Raw genomic sequence first — 13,663 nt, 5'->3', positions numbered from 1 at the left:
AAGATGTCTTCCGTGGATCACCTACATAGCGAAGCCAGGGGTCGAATCGTTACATCCGTGCACGGATCGGCAAACATACGAAAGAAAATTACGTGATACGTCAATCGTGTGCGGTGATTAGCATTATGACATACGATAGCAAACGGATCGTAATGTATTTTCAATTCACAATAGTTTTTAAATTCCACATTGCTCTGGATCGTATTTTTAGGTCACAATAGATGTGGAACTGTCAAAACTGTTGCGAAGTTTTCAAGAAACTAACAGAAGTAAATCAAAAATATCAAAATGTATCCAACTGTGTTTTTTTTTTTTGAGCTCTAGTGAAAGTGATGGGCATAAAAAAATAGTGCGGAGATAGCTAAGAGATCGTAGCAATAGCGTAGGAATAAAAACAATATGAATCCTCATTTACAAAATTTTCTTTGTAGATGTATCGTTGAACAAAGCAAAGGAATCTTAAAAACACGGTGGAGAATTTTAGGATTTTAGGCAAGAGAGGAAGGTATCAACCCACAAAGGTGCAAGATTTGCAAACGTTTGTGAGGCATTACATAACATCTGCATACAATTTACAACAAGTCGAGACCCTCAAAATTACGATTCTTATCACACTAAGAAATGAACACTGGGGTAACGAACCGCTTCACCGCAATCGACCAAACGATAAGAGATCAAATAAGGTATTCTTTAATACATTTAATTAAAAAATGTATATGTCCTTAACCTTGTAAATAATTTTATTTTTATTGTCAACTAAAATACAAAAATTTTGTTCATATAAATAACTTTTTTTAATTTTTAATACAATATTCCATTCATTGCTTCCTTGTTTATGTCCTTTATTACTAAAAATTATAAAACACTTAAGATTCTAAAAAATTTTGCTCACATTTCCATAAATTTGGCTATTGCGATTGGTAGTTCGCTTTCGAACGACGATTCGAACGAACGGATACGTTTATATACTCGTTCACGTATGTCATCATGCCAGATCACGATAGAAGCGTTACGATCACGTACGTCATAATACGAAATACAAGCTTTTACGTGACGAGTGATACGTTCACGGATGTAACGATTCGACCCCAGCATGTTTTTTTCTCTCGTAGGATACGTTAGATTACTTCGATTTCAAGGAACTTGAACATTATCACCTAAGTGAGGATTAGAAAACCGGTACAACAGAAACAACAATTAACTTGACCCTTATCATTCGAACAGGGTCTGGATGAGCGTTGCAAAAGCAATAAAATTTGAATAAGTTTTCGTTTATTTTTATCTAATCAAATAATATAACGTAATTATTTTAAGCTTTCAAAACAACAGATTTTCCTGTGGATTTTCCGTAAATAGAAATATTCCCTTACTTTGCGACCTGCAAAATGGAACATTTTCTGCTTCGTTTAATATCAATCACACCAACAAAGTTTGTCCATTTAATGAACGATTTACATCCGATGCTACAATTTGTTTTCTACTATTTATGGAGAAGATCTTGTAATTTACTCCAAACAGTTCAAATATTTTATTTACCTCGTTGCATATTTGCGAGAAAGTAATGATTGGTAGCATTATTCTCAAGTAATAAACTGGCTTTTCTGCCCTGATTAAATCGTGAACATAATTTCTCAGATAGAATAACATTCACCCACTTCAATGACGTCAAATTGAGCTTCTCAGTTGCACAAATAGTTAGTGCCATTATCATACCTTTAATATCCGAGTTTTCAGTGATAATTAAACGCCGTTTTTCGGCTTCTTCCCTATCAAATGGAAGCAGTACCGAATTAATACTGGCTTTAAGCAAGCTTTCATGACTAGCAATAATTTTAGTTAACTGATCACATTCACCGTCATTGACACCACTTAATTTATAAAAAATTATTACCGGATTCGTTGGTACAAGTTGAGCTTTTTTTTCAGTTTTTGTATACGGTTTATAACTTCGCGAGCTGAACCTTCTTCAAACAATTCAGAACTGGGTGTCATGTCCATAAGCACAAGTACTTCGTTGTCACAGTTCGCCTCCATATTTGTTCCTATCTTCTCTGAAACACAATATATTATCCGTATTTCTTTAAGTTCAACACGGTGGTTAAGTATGTCGAAATAGCCATTAGATAAATGTAATTGTATTTCATGATCGCTGAGCTGTTTGATAGCTGACATAACGTATTTGAAATCACTTTTTAATCTCTGACCTAGAATCTATGTGAAAAAATTCAGTTTAGGCTTAATTAAAATAAAACATATACATCTAATATACCTTATGATCGGGTTCTGCACGTAATGTTATTCCATATTTTTCCTTATCTGAACTCATAGTCAATTTACGAGCATTTAACTCACTCAATATAAACGTTTCCAGATTCATGATAGAAGAAAGGCAAACTGCATCCTTGTGTATCACAATTATATTTGAGACAGGATATTTTATTGGCAACGTACGACGGTCACGCATAAGGCGACCCAGTTCGATAACTGACTGCATTAAGGTTACAGATTTCTCAATATCCGAACGTATAAAGTTTCGATTGCAGAGAGGCATTAATTGAAAATGCATTGAAGCTGGATTCTCAATGGTATTCTTCTTCTTCTTAATTGGCGTAAACACCGCTTACGCGATTATAGCCGAGTTAACAACAGCGCGCCAGTCGTTTCTTCTTTTCGCTACGTGGCGCCAATTGGATATTCCAAGCGAAGCCAGGTCCTTCTCCACTTGGTCCTTCCAACGGAGTGGAGGTCTTCCTCTTCCTCTGCTTCCCGCGGCGGGTACTGCGTCGAATACTTTCAGAGCTGGAGTGTTTTCATCCATCCGGACAACATGACCTAGCCAGCGTAGCCGCTGTCTTTTAATTCGCTGAACTATGTCAATGTCGTCGTATATCTCGTACAGCTCATCATTCCATCGAATGCGATATTCGCCGTGGCCAATGCGCAAAGGACCAGAAATCTTTCGCAGAATTTTTCTCTCGAGAACTCGTAACGTCGACTCATCGGTTGTTGTCATCGTCCAAGCCTCTGTACCATATAGCAGGACGGGAATTATGAGCGACTTATAGAGTTTAGCTTTTGTTCGTCGAGAGAGGACTTTACTTTTTAATTGCCTACTCAGTCCGAAGTAGCACCTGTTGGCAAGAGCAATCCTGCGTTGGATTTCCAGGCTAACATTGTTGGTGGTGTTTACGCTGGTTCCAAGATAGACGAAATTATCTACAACTTCAAAGTTATGACTGTCAACAGTGACGTGAGAGCCAAGTCGCGAGTGCGACGACTGTTTGTTTGATGACAGGAGATATTTCGTTTTGCCCTCGTTCACTGCCAGACCCATTTTCTGTGCTTCATTGTCCAGCCTGGAGAAAGCAGAACTAACGGCGCGGGTGTTGAGGCCGATGATAATATTAATATCGTCGGCATACGCCAGCAGCTGTACACTCTTACAGAAGATGGTACCTTCTCTATTTAGTTCTGCAGCTCGAACTATTTTCTCCAGAAGCAGGTTGAAGAAGTCGCATGATAGGGAGTCGCCTTGTCTGAAACCTCGTTTGGTATAAACGGCTCGGAGAGGTCCTTCCCGATCCTGACGGAGCTTTTGGTGTTACTCAGCGTCAGCCGTATTAGTTTTGCGGGGATACCAAATTCAGACATCGCGGCATAAAGGCAGCTCCTTTTCGTGCACACACCTCAATGGTATAATCTGATTGAAATAGTACTAAACGCTGAAAAATATATTCGGAAAGAAACGGCATGAAGGGCGCCATCATTTTAACCATTGAATAGAGAACATCATACAGTGTATACAATGATTGCTTACTCTCCCTCTTGCCTAGTTCTCCCTTCACTCGTCGACGATTTAAGCGAACATACCTACAAATTACATACCAGCATTATGATTTTCTCATAGCACAATATAATTTAACTTACCAGTTCGTCAATTTATCTACATATAAACTTTGTTAATCGTGGAACCACAGTGTATAAACGATACTGTTCCATTTCCTTAAAGAAGAAATCCCACAATGACTCCTTGAAGGAAATTATCCAAATATCAAGTACAGATGATTCACCAATGTTTTTCAGATGACGTGCTTTACTGTACATGTACTTCTGCTCATTAAGATTCTCTTTCTCATAACGAGAAATGTTTTGTAGTAAAAGTCGATAAGCGTTATACCACGGTAAAAATACATCTTTAATTATATCACGCACACCGTCCTCTTTAAATCGTAAATTCTCAGCTCGTACTACAGGCGAATTTATTAAATACAGACGAAGTGCATCGGCGCCATATTTTTTTACTACTTCCATAGGGTCACGATAGTTCTTTTTACGTTTTGACATTTTTTGACCGTCTGCCGCTAACACTAACCAATTAAATTTTTGTAAGGCGGCCGTCCAGGAATGGCAGACGGTATTTTTATTTCATCAATCGTCTCACGATGAAGATCCGTAATCTTCTTCCCGGAAAACATTTCTAAGTGTTTGATACTTCCAATACAAACAGTTTCGTCACCAGTAGGTGATAGTTAAGGCACATGTAACTTACAACACATCACTATCACATGGGTCAATGTCCAAAATACGCGATAACACTAAACTAAACACCATTATCAAGAACAACGAATTACATATATGTATTGTAGATGGAGGATGGAGTCATGTGTAGAAGTTCACGCAAGTGAGGAAAGTTCTCTGATCGCCATTCACTTGGGAGTGGCCAGAAACGATTCTTTTACACATGGCTCAAGCAGCTCACTACTTCCGGTCTTTGACCAAGTATCCTCTGGGTAGCCTAAGAACATCCGTTCGAAGGCGAGCTAAAGTGAGAAGGCGAAACATTCCCTACAAGGGTTGTGCGCTGGGTTTGGGACCCGCCACGTAAAAAACACCCCCAGTGAAGAGCTACAACCAGCCTCGGATGAGAGACCCCCCTTTTGATGACGACCATGGCAAACGAAATAAGGACTACGAATTGAGGGCATGCATCTGGAATGTCCGGTCCCTTAATTGGGAAGGTGCCGCTGCCCAGCTGGTTGATGTCCTCGTAAAGACAAAGGCTGACATCACCGCCGTCCAAGAAATGCGATGGACGGGACAAGGACAGAGACGAGTAGGTCCTTGTGACATTTACTACAGTGGCCATATAAAGGAGCGCAAGTTTGGTGTAGGATTCGTGGTGGGAGAGAGACTCCGTCGCCGAGTACTATCATTCACTGCGGTGAATGAACGTCTAGCCACAATCCGCATCAAAGCGAGGTTCTTCAACATATCGCTGATTTGCGCCCACGCCCCGACGGAAGAGAAGGACGATGTGACCAAAGATGCCTTCTATGAGCGCTTGGAGCGCGCTTATGAGAGCTGCTCTCGCCACGATATCAAAATCGTGCTTGGCGACTTTAACGCCAGGGTGGGCAAAGAAGGTATATTTGGCACTACGGTCGGTAAATTCAGCCTCCACGACGAAACATCCCCAAATGGGTTGAGGCTGATTGACTTCGCCGGGGCCCGAAATATGGTTATCTGTAGTACTAGATTCCAGCATAAGAAGATTCATCAAGCTACCTGGCTGTCTCCGGATCGAAAAACTACCAACCAGATCGATCATGTTGTGATAGATGGAAGACACGTCTCCAGTGTTTTAGATGTGCGTGCGCTCCGAGGTCCTAACATCGACTCGGACCACTATCTTGTTGCAGCTAAGATTCGCACCCGCCTCTGTGCAGCAAAAAACGCACGCCAACAAACACAAGGAAGGTTCGACGTCGAGAAGCTGCAATCACAACAGACAGCCGAACGATTTTCTACTCGGCTTGCACTCCTGCTCTCTGAGAGCACTCGTCAACAACTCGGTATAAGGGAACTGTCGGACGGCATTTCAAATTCCTAACGTACAGCTGCACCCGAAACCATTGGTTTTCGGAAAGAGCAAAAGAACAGCTGGTACGACGAAGAGTGCCGTGTCGCAGCGGAGAGAAAACAGGCTGCCTACCTCGCAACGTTACAATCGACCACTACACGTGCGGGATGGGATAGATACCGAGAGTTGAAGAGGGAAGCGAGACGCATTTGCAGATAGAAGAAGAAAGAGGCCGAAATTCGTGAGTACGAAGAGCTTGATAAGCTGGCCGACAGGGGTAATGCTCGAAAATTCTACCGAAAAAAATGCGGCGGCTTACAGAAGGTTTCAAGATCGGAGCATACTCTTGTAGAACCCCCAAAGGTGATCTAGTCACTGATGCCCAGAGCATAGTCTCCTCAACATCGCATATAAGGTTCTATCGAGCGTATTGTGTGAAAGATTAAAGCCCACCGTCAACAAGCTGATGGGACCTTATCAGTGTGGCTTCAGACCTGGAAAATCAACAACCGACCAGATTTTCACCATGCGCCAAATCTTGGAAAAGACCCGTGAAAGGAGAATCGACACACTTCACATTCTTCGTCGATTTCAAAGCTGCTTTCGACAGCACGAAAAGGAGCTGCCTTTATGCCGCGATGTCTGAATTTGGTATCCCCGCAAAACTAATACGGCTGTGTAAACTGACGTTGAGCATTACGAAAAGCTCCGAAAGGATCGGGAAGGACCTCTCCGAGCCGTTCGATACCAAACGAGGTTTGAGGACAGACAAGGCGACTCCCTATCTGGACTTCTTCACCTGCTTCTGGAGAAAATAGTTCGTGCTGCAGAACTAAACAGAGAAGGTACCATCTTCTATAAGAGTGTACAGCTGCTGGCGTATGCCGACGATATTGATATCATCGGCCTCAACACCCGCGCCGTTAGTTCTGCTTTCTCTAGGCTGGACAAGGAACCAGCATTAACACCACTAATAATGTCAGCCTGGAAATCCAACGCAGGATTGCTCTTGTCAACAGGTGCTACTTCGGACTGAGTAGGCAATTGAAAAGTAAAGTCCTCTCTCGACGAACAAAAGCTAAACTCTATAAGTCGCTCATAATTTCCGTCCTGCTATAAGGTGCGGAGGCTCGGGCGATGACAGCAACCGATGAGTCGACGTTACGAGTTCTGGAGAGAAAAATTCTGCGAAAGATTTATGGTCCTTTGCGCATTGGCCACGGCGAATATCGCATTCGATGGAACGATGAGCTGTATGAGATATATGACGACATTGACATAGTTCAGCGAATTAAAAGACAGCGGCTACGCTGGCTAGGTCATGTTCTCCGGATGGATGAAAACACGCTCTGAAAGTATTCGACGCAGTACGCGCCGGGGGAAGCAGAGGAAGAGGAAGACCCTACTTCGTTGGAAGGACCAGGTGGAGAAGGACCTGGCTTCGCTTGCAATATCCAATTGGCGCCACAAAGCGAAAAGAAGAAACGACTGGCGCGCTGTTGTTAACTGGCTATAATCGCGTAAGCGGTGTCTACGCCAATTAAGAAGAAGAAGAGTACCTAATAGTATAACAGAACATAACCACACGCTTTGTCTTTTGTATTTTAAAGATTACCAAATAAAGAACGTTCTGCTGTCAATGCAGAACTAAAATATTTTTTTTGACTAAAATAACCCAAGTGTTAATAGCCCAATGTGGGGGCACACATCAAAAAAGGATTCAGTGAATAAAATCCTTACGCGTGTGGCTCCTGATAAAAAAGTAAAAGGATAACCTTTATCCTTCAAGTCAACGCAAATAATATAAATGAAAAATTGAAAATTTAATAACAAGTTAAAACCTAAAAAATGAACGGCGAAATTCAAGCACTCCATACTATAGTCACCGAACTACAGCGAAAAATAGCTTCAATGGAACTAGCTAATCCAACATTAACTTCATCAAAGCGGAGGAAGAGGACGATGTATGTGTATACAATAATGCACAGGATATAGATTTAAACATGTTCAAACTAATAGAACATTCAGCGGCGATCCTAAAGAATATCGACCATGGAGAAAAATAGTGACCACTCACATGAATAACATTATGCAATTCAGAGGAACAAACTTATTTGCTCAAGCAGTGCTCATAATTTTAGGGAAAATAACCGGTAGTGCATCACAGGTCCTGGTTAACAATAACACCAAGAACTAATTTTAATGCAATCATCGATCGGCTTGACATAACCTATGCCGACCAGCGACCACTGTATGTCCTGGAAGATGAAATAAGAAGGTTACAACAAGGAAATTCATCACTACATGAATACTACGATCAGGTGAATCAAGCGTTAAACCTGATCCTGTCCAAGTTAGAAATGACGTATAAAAACGAAGCAGTCCTAGCATCACATAATAAAGAAGCACAATTAAAAGCCACGAGGAACATACATGCTCTCGGCATTGTAGTTCTCAATCAAAAACGCATTATACTCCAGATACTGTGCATCACTCACAGAAGCTCACGATATAGCCAGAACTATGCAACATGATGTCGGCTATTAACACCTAGAATACATACCCAGGATGCGACCACATCCGCAACACAATTAAACAGTAAACAACAGGAACACATTTCCTCAAAGGATCCAACAACCCAGAGTACAACCTATGGAAATAGATTCCTCAACACGATTCCGACGACCAACAGAAACATACAACTTCCAAACAACCCACCAGTCCAACCAAGACAGCAAGCAACCTTCAATCCCTTCAGACAAGCAGTCCAAACATTTGGCAGCTAATTCAAAAGGTATAGAGACGAAACGAGACACTTACGCCCACAACAAAGCAGCGAGTGAACCAACTCAACAATGAAAGAAGCGAAAATCCAGTCACTCTACAACGAACCAAACAGCAACTACACTGAAGAAGAACATTTTTTATAAGGTACCACGGTCTACCAACCTCAAGAGAACCGCACCAGATGGTAAGTCCGTGCACATACTGATCGATTCAGGTGCAACCAGTAATTACGGCAAAAATTATAAATACGCAAAAAGTATACCATTAGCAAAAATAATTAATACAACTACACTTCATGGTACATATAAAAGAAAAACTAATCTAGTAGGATTCGACTTAGAATTTCTAGAAATAAATGAATTAAAAACTTTGATATCCTGTTAGGAGAAGATTCATTAAGGAAAATGAAGGCAAAGATAGATCTTTTCAAGTATTCAATAACGTTTACTAAAGTGTCAAATCATGTCACAAAGGTAAACTATACAGTAGGCGAGAAACAGTTCGAAAATTGCATTAAAAAATTTAATAAAAAATAATTATAAAAACAAAAATTTAAAGTATACCCCCCAATAAAAACAAAAAATTAGAACAGAAACAAAATGACCCCCAATGGGTTGGCAAATCCTTTCCTTTGCGGATAAAATTTTTGAAAAAAGGGAAATAAATAAATTATTAAAACGGAAATAATAAAAAAAGGGGCAAAAGCCCATACAATCCCCGTTTGGACAGTCTCAAAAAAAGGTTAGATGGGGAAAGGGAAAAACAAAAAAAAAGGGTTTTAAAAAGATGCCCTAATATATTCCCCCCCAAAAAGAACAAAAAAAAGGGCCATTCCAAAATTGTAAAAACCCCATTACACAACCTAATATGAAAATCTCTGAAAAAAAGTAAAATTTTTTTCCAAACACAAACCGAATTCTTAGGACACTAAAAAAAAAACGATAGAATAACAGAGACCCTGAAAAAAATAAAAATTTTTAGATAGGTAAAAAAACCCCTGAAATTTTTAAAGGACCTCCCTCTTTTCTTAGGCCTATTATTGGAAATTCGCAAAATAGGGGAAACCAGGGAAAATTATATTTGAGAGGAAAAACCAAAAATTTAAAAGGGAATAAAAAGTTCCAATGAAAAAATAAAACTAGAAAAAAATCCCTGAAAGAAAATACAATAAAAAAACTATTAAAAAAAAAAATCGAATTATACCAACCAAATTTAAAAAAAAGGATTCGCCCCTAAACAGCCCTTTTGGTAATTACGCTAAAAGGACTTTTTAACCCCGGGGAAAAAAACCCGGTAGCATTCATATCACGAACTCTAACAAAAACGGAACAAAATTCCCCACGAATAAAAAGGGAATTTGCAATAGTTTGGTCATTAACCCAAAATAAAAAACTACTTTCGGGATGGGTTTAACAATTTAAGACCATCAATCATTAATTTTTTTAATATCGGAAAAACCCAAACACCCAAAATTTAAAAGATGGAAAAAACTAATAGAAGAATATGGTGCGAAATTAAAAAAATAAACCGGGACAAAAAATTTAACTGATGCACTATCGCGTCAAATTAATACCCATCAATACGTCTATGCACTCTGGGAATCGTCTGACTTAAAAACATAACACAAGTAAAAAACCATTTAATTCCTTTAAAAAAACCAAAATTAAATAAATTCCCATAAAAAAACCCTTTGAAACGAACACGCCCATTTCCCGAATACGAAAAGGGTTTTCGATTAAACCCAAAAAAAAGAATACTTAATAAAACATTAAAAAAAATTAATTGAAACCCCAAACGAACCCAACTTTCCCGGACCTAAAAAAATGGTGCGACGTGAAAAGACATAAAGCTCACATTCATTCATACGCAAAAAATGTTTACTCCCAAAAAAAAAGACATAAAGACCCCTTTGAAAAATATATTTAAAAACCCCCATACCCAAAGGGACAGAAAAACCCCAAAAAAATTATAAAAAATTTCAAAAAACTTTTTTTGGAAAACTAAGAAAAAAAGGGAAAAAAAGTCAGACACTGTTTCAAAGAACAAATATGAAAAAAAAACCAATTAAAAAGTAATCGGAACAAACCCCCCCCCCAATTTTGGGAGGGGACATCTATACAAATGGACATTTCCCGTTTTGGGGACGGGATCTTTTCCACCATTTTTGCTTCTCTAAATAACATACTTCGTAAACTCGACATGAAGCGACAATTCCACGGGGAAAAAATAGAAGAAGTCATCCCCAAATATTCCCCCCAAATGGACCGAACTAATGACGAAAGAAAATATATTCAAACGGCGTGGGGGCCCCCCTTTTAAAGAAAAAAACCCAAAATTTAAAAATATACTCCAGCAGTCATCAAACAACATCGAAAGCCAAGTCAGGGATATTCGACGATACTAGAAATAGCCCAGGACATTAACCAGCAACAAGGGAAAAAACGGGAGATGAAAAAACTCGGGGGATAAAAGAATACAACAGGACACTACATTCATTTAAACCGAAGCAAAAACCAGTAGGTTTCTTTAAAAAATTTTTTTTTTAATGAAAAAAATAAAAAAAAAAAATTCATTTTTAAAAAACCCCAACAAAAAAAAACACAGAGAATTTTGAAGGACAAATAATCTACGAAAAAAAAGACAGAAGGGGAAAAAATCCAGTCATCGTTATAAAAAATATGAAAAAAAAAGTGAGGACACAGTTTTTAACAACCAAGGGGGGGATCATACCCCAAAGGGTCATACGCAATGTCAAACAACAAAAATGGAAATTTCTGGTAACAATCTACTACTACATAAACAACTACCCAAAAATCAAAAAAACTAACTCCAAGAAAAAAAAAAATATTTTCTAACACAAACGGGGCCCATTTATATATACAACGAAGAAGATTATTTTATTCCACATAGTAAATTTAAAAATCTTGACTATTAAAACCATAACAACATACATAAACGAACACCCCCAACAATGAGCAAATAGCAGATACGATGATCCTTCAAAAGGGTAGAAGCCCCTTAAAAGGGTCAGTTAAACAAGGAGCCAAAAAGGCATTAAAATTTTTCCCCCGGGGAGTATATTCAAACTTCATAACTGGGTTCCCGACCATGACGATGTCATTTAAAAAAAAAAAAAAAAATAAATAATATCATAAAAAAAAATAAACAACAAATAATAAACTCACATTGAAAAAATTTTTAGACACGATTAACCTTAAAAAATTAAAAAAAAATGGCATTGCAGGAAATACACAGGGGAAATGTTAGACTTAACAATAACATTAAATTTTGCAAAAAAAAAATTTTTTTATTCCCGGTGCAATAAATATAAAGAAGTGGAAAAGATCCTGAATACAAAAAAAAAAAACCCCCCGGGTATAGATTATTAGTGAAAATCATATAAAACAGGGATAGTAACGCCTTCATTCTAAAAATATGTAAAGGGCCCAAAAAATTTCCCCCAAAGGGAATTGGTAAAAACCCAAAAGAGAGGGGGGTTGTTTTGAAATATCATCATTGGGGAAAATTTTTAGACCCAGTGATAGCACAATGTAATAATAAACTCATAAAATCACTAAATTAAAAAAAATATGAGTAAATATATTTGTAACAAAACAAACAAGACAATTTTACTATACCAATATTAGAATACCAAGAAACCTTTTTTAATACAATAAAAAAAATAATATCCCCCTAACCCCGATAAAAACCAAAAACATTCTCCTCGAAAGGGGGAACACAAAAATTTTATAATGAAACAATTTAAAGGAACTAATTTAATACAATTTTTGATCATAAAAATTGATGGTAAAAAATATCATAACCAAAAAAAAAAAATTTAAGTTATAAAAAAACACTCTAATGATAAAAAAACTATTAGAAACTTTAATGGAGAATCTAATATAAATTTAACAACATCCCAAAAAATTTCATACATTCATAAAACCCTTTTAAAGGGAAAACCCTATTAAAAAAAACTCTTATAACAATAAGTTAAAACGTTATTTTAAAAATTTTTTAAAATGTTTATCATTTTAAATTTTTATTATGCAATACTTAAATATAAGATATTTTCACAACGAATGACACCAAAAAAGTTCAGAAAATACTCGAAAAAAAAGGGGAAGGTACCTAACCAAAAAAACACCCCCTACAACCTATAAAAAGGAGGGGCCTTTACTCTTTTTAAAAGGGGGAAAGTTAAGGGAAAAGTAACACAACCACCCTTCACATGGGTCAATGTCCCAAAATAAAAAACACTAAACCCAAACACCATTATCAAGAACAACAAATTATATGTATTGAGATTCCCATTAGTAAAAAGAACATAACCATACACCCCGCGTTTTGAAAATTTACCAAAAAAAAGAAAGTTCTGCTTCAATGAGAACTAAAATATTTTTTTTACTAAAAAAACCCAATGTTATTAATTTTATCGCCATATCGGTAATTTGGGGTTTTCCCCCAAAAACGGTTCCTAATCTAAAATTTTTCAAATAACTAACATATTTTTCCCTAAATTATATTAAACTTTAAAAACCCTTTCTTCCCTTTTTTTCAATTCCCAAAACGTTTTCCCCGTTGAAATTTGGAACCCCCCGGGGTTTTCGAGCTACTTGCCCGTAAGTTTTTTTACATGTGTTCGACCCTACGAACCACGATGGCACAGCTTTGAAATGAGTGGGTTTTTATCCGGCGCCAACAAAAAAGGGTAGCTGTGTTTAACTTGTCCAGTTTATAGCTAACAAATAGCTCTCTTTTTTGGTTTTTTTTTTTTATCTGTTTTTAAGTAACCCGATTAATCTTATTTTTTTAAATGAGAAAATTTAATCCAATATTTATATAAGTGTTTATAATTTTTCCCCTTTTCCCCCGGTGGGCCCAGTTCGGGGGCAACAGGTTTGCTTTGGTGGGGTCCCCCCAAAAAAGTAAAAAAACTATCAAAAATGCAAGATGTTTTTTCCCGACTTTTCCCCCAAAAAAAAGTATTAAAAAATTTTTGGGATTAAATCCGTG

The 13,663-nt window shown here is 37.7% G+C and overlaps 1 pseudogene; it reads right to left on the bottom strand.

The window, feature by feature from the left end:
• Positions 1–1,416: 1,416 nt before the first annotated feature.
• LOC126766048 (isoleucine--tRNA ligase, cytoplasmic-like) lies at positions 1,417–4,475 on the bottom strand (annotated as a pseudogene).
• Positions 4,476–13,663: the final 9,188 nt, after the last annotated feature.

Source organism: Bactrocera neohumeralis, unplaced genomic scaffold (genome assembly GCF_024586455.1).
Source record: "Bactrocera neohumeralis isolate Rockhampton unplaced genomic scaffold, APGP_CSIRO_Bneo_wtdbg2-racon-allhic-juicebox.fasta_v2 cluster11, whole genome shotgun sequence".
Taxonomy (NCBI): Eukaryota; Metazoa; Arthropoda; class Insecta; order Diptera; family Tephritidae; genus Bactrocera; species Bactrocera neohumeralis.
Note: the sequence above shows the minus strand (reverse complement) of the source record. Positions and strands in the feature narration are given on the sequence as shown.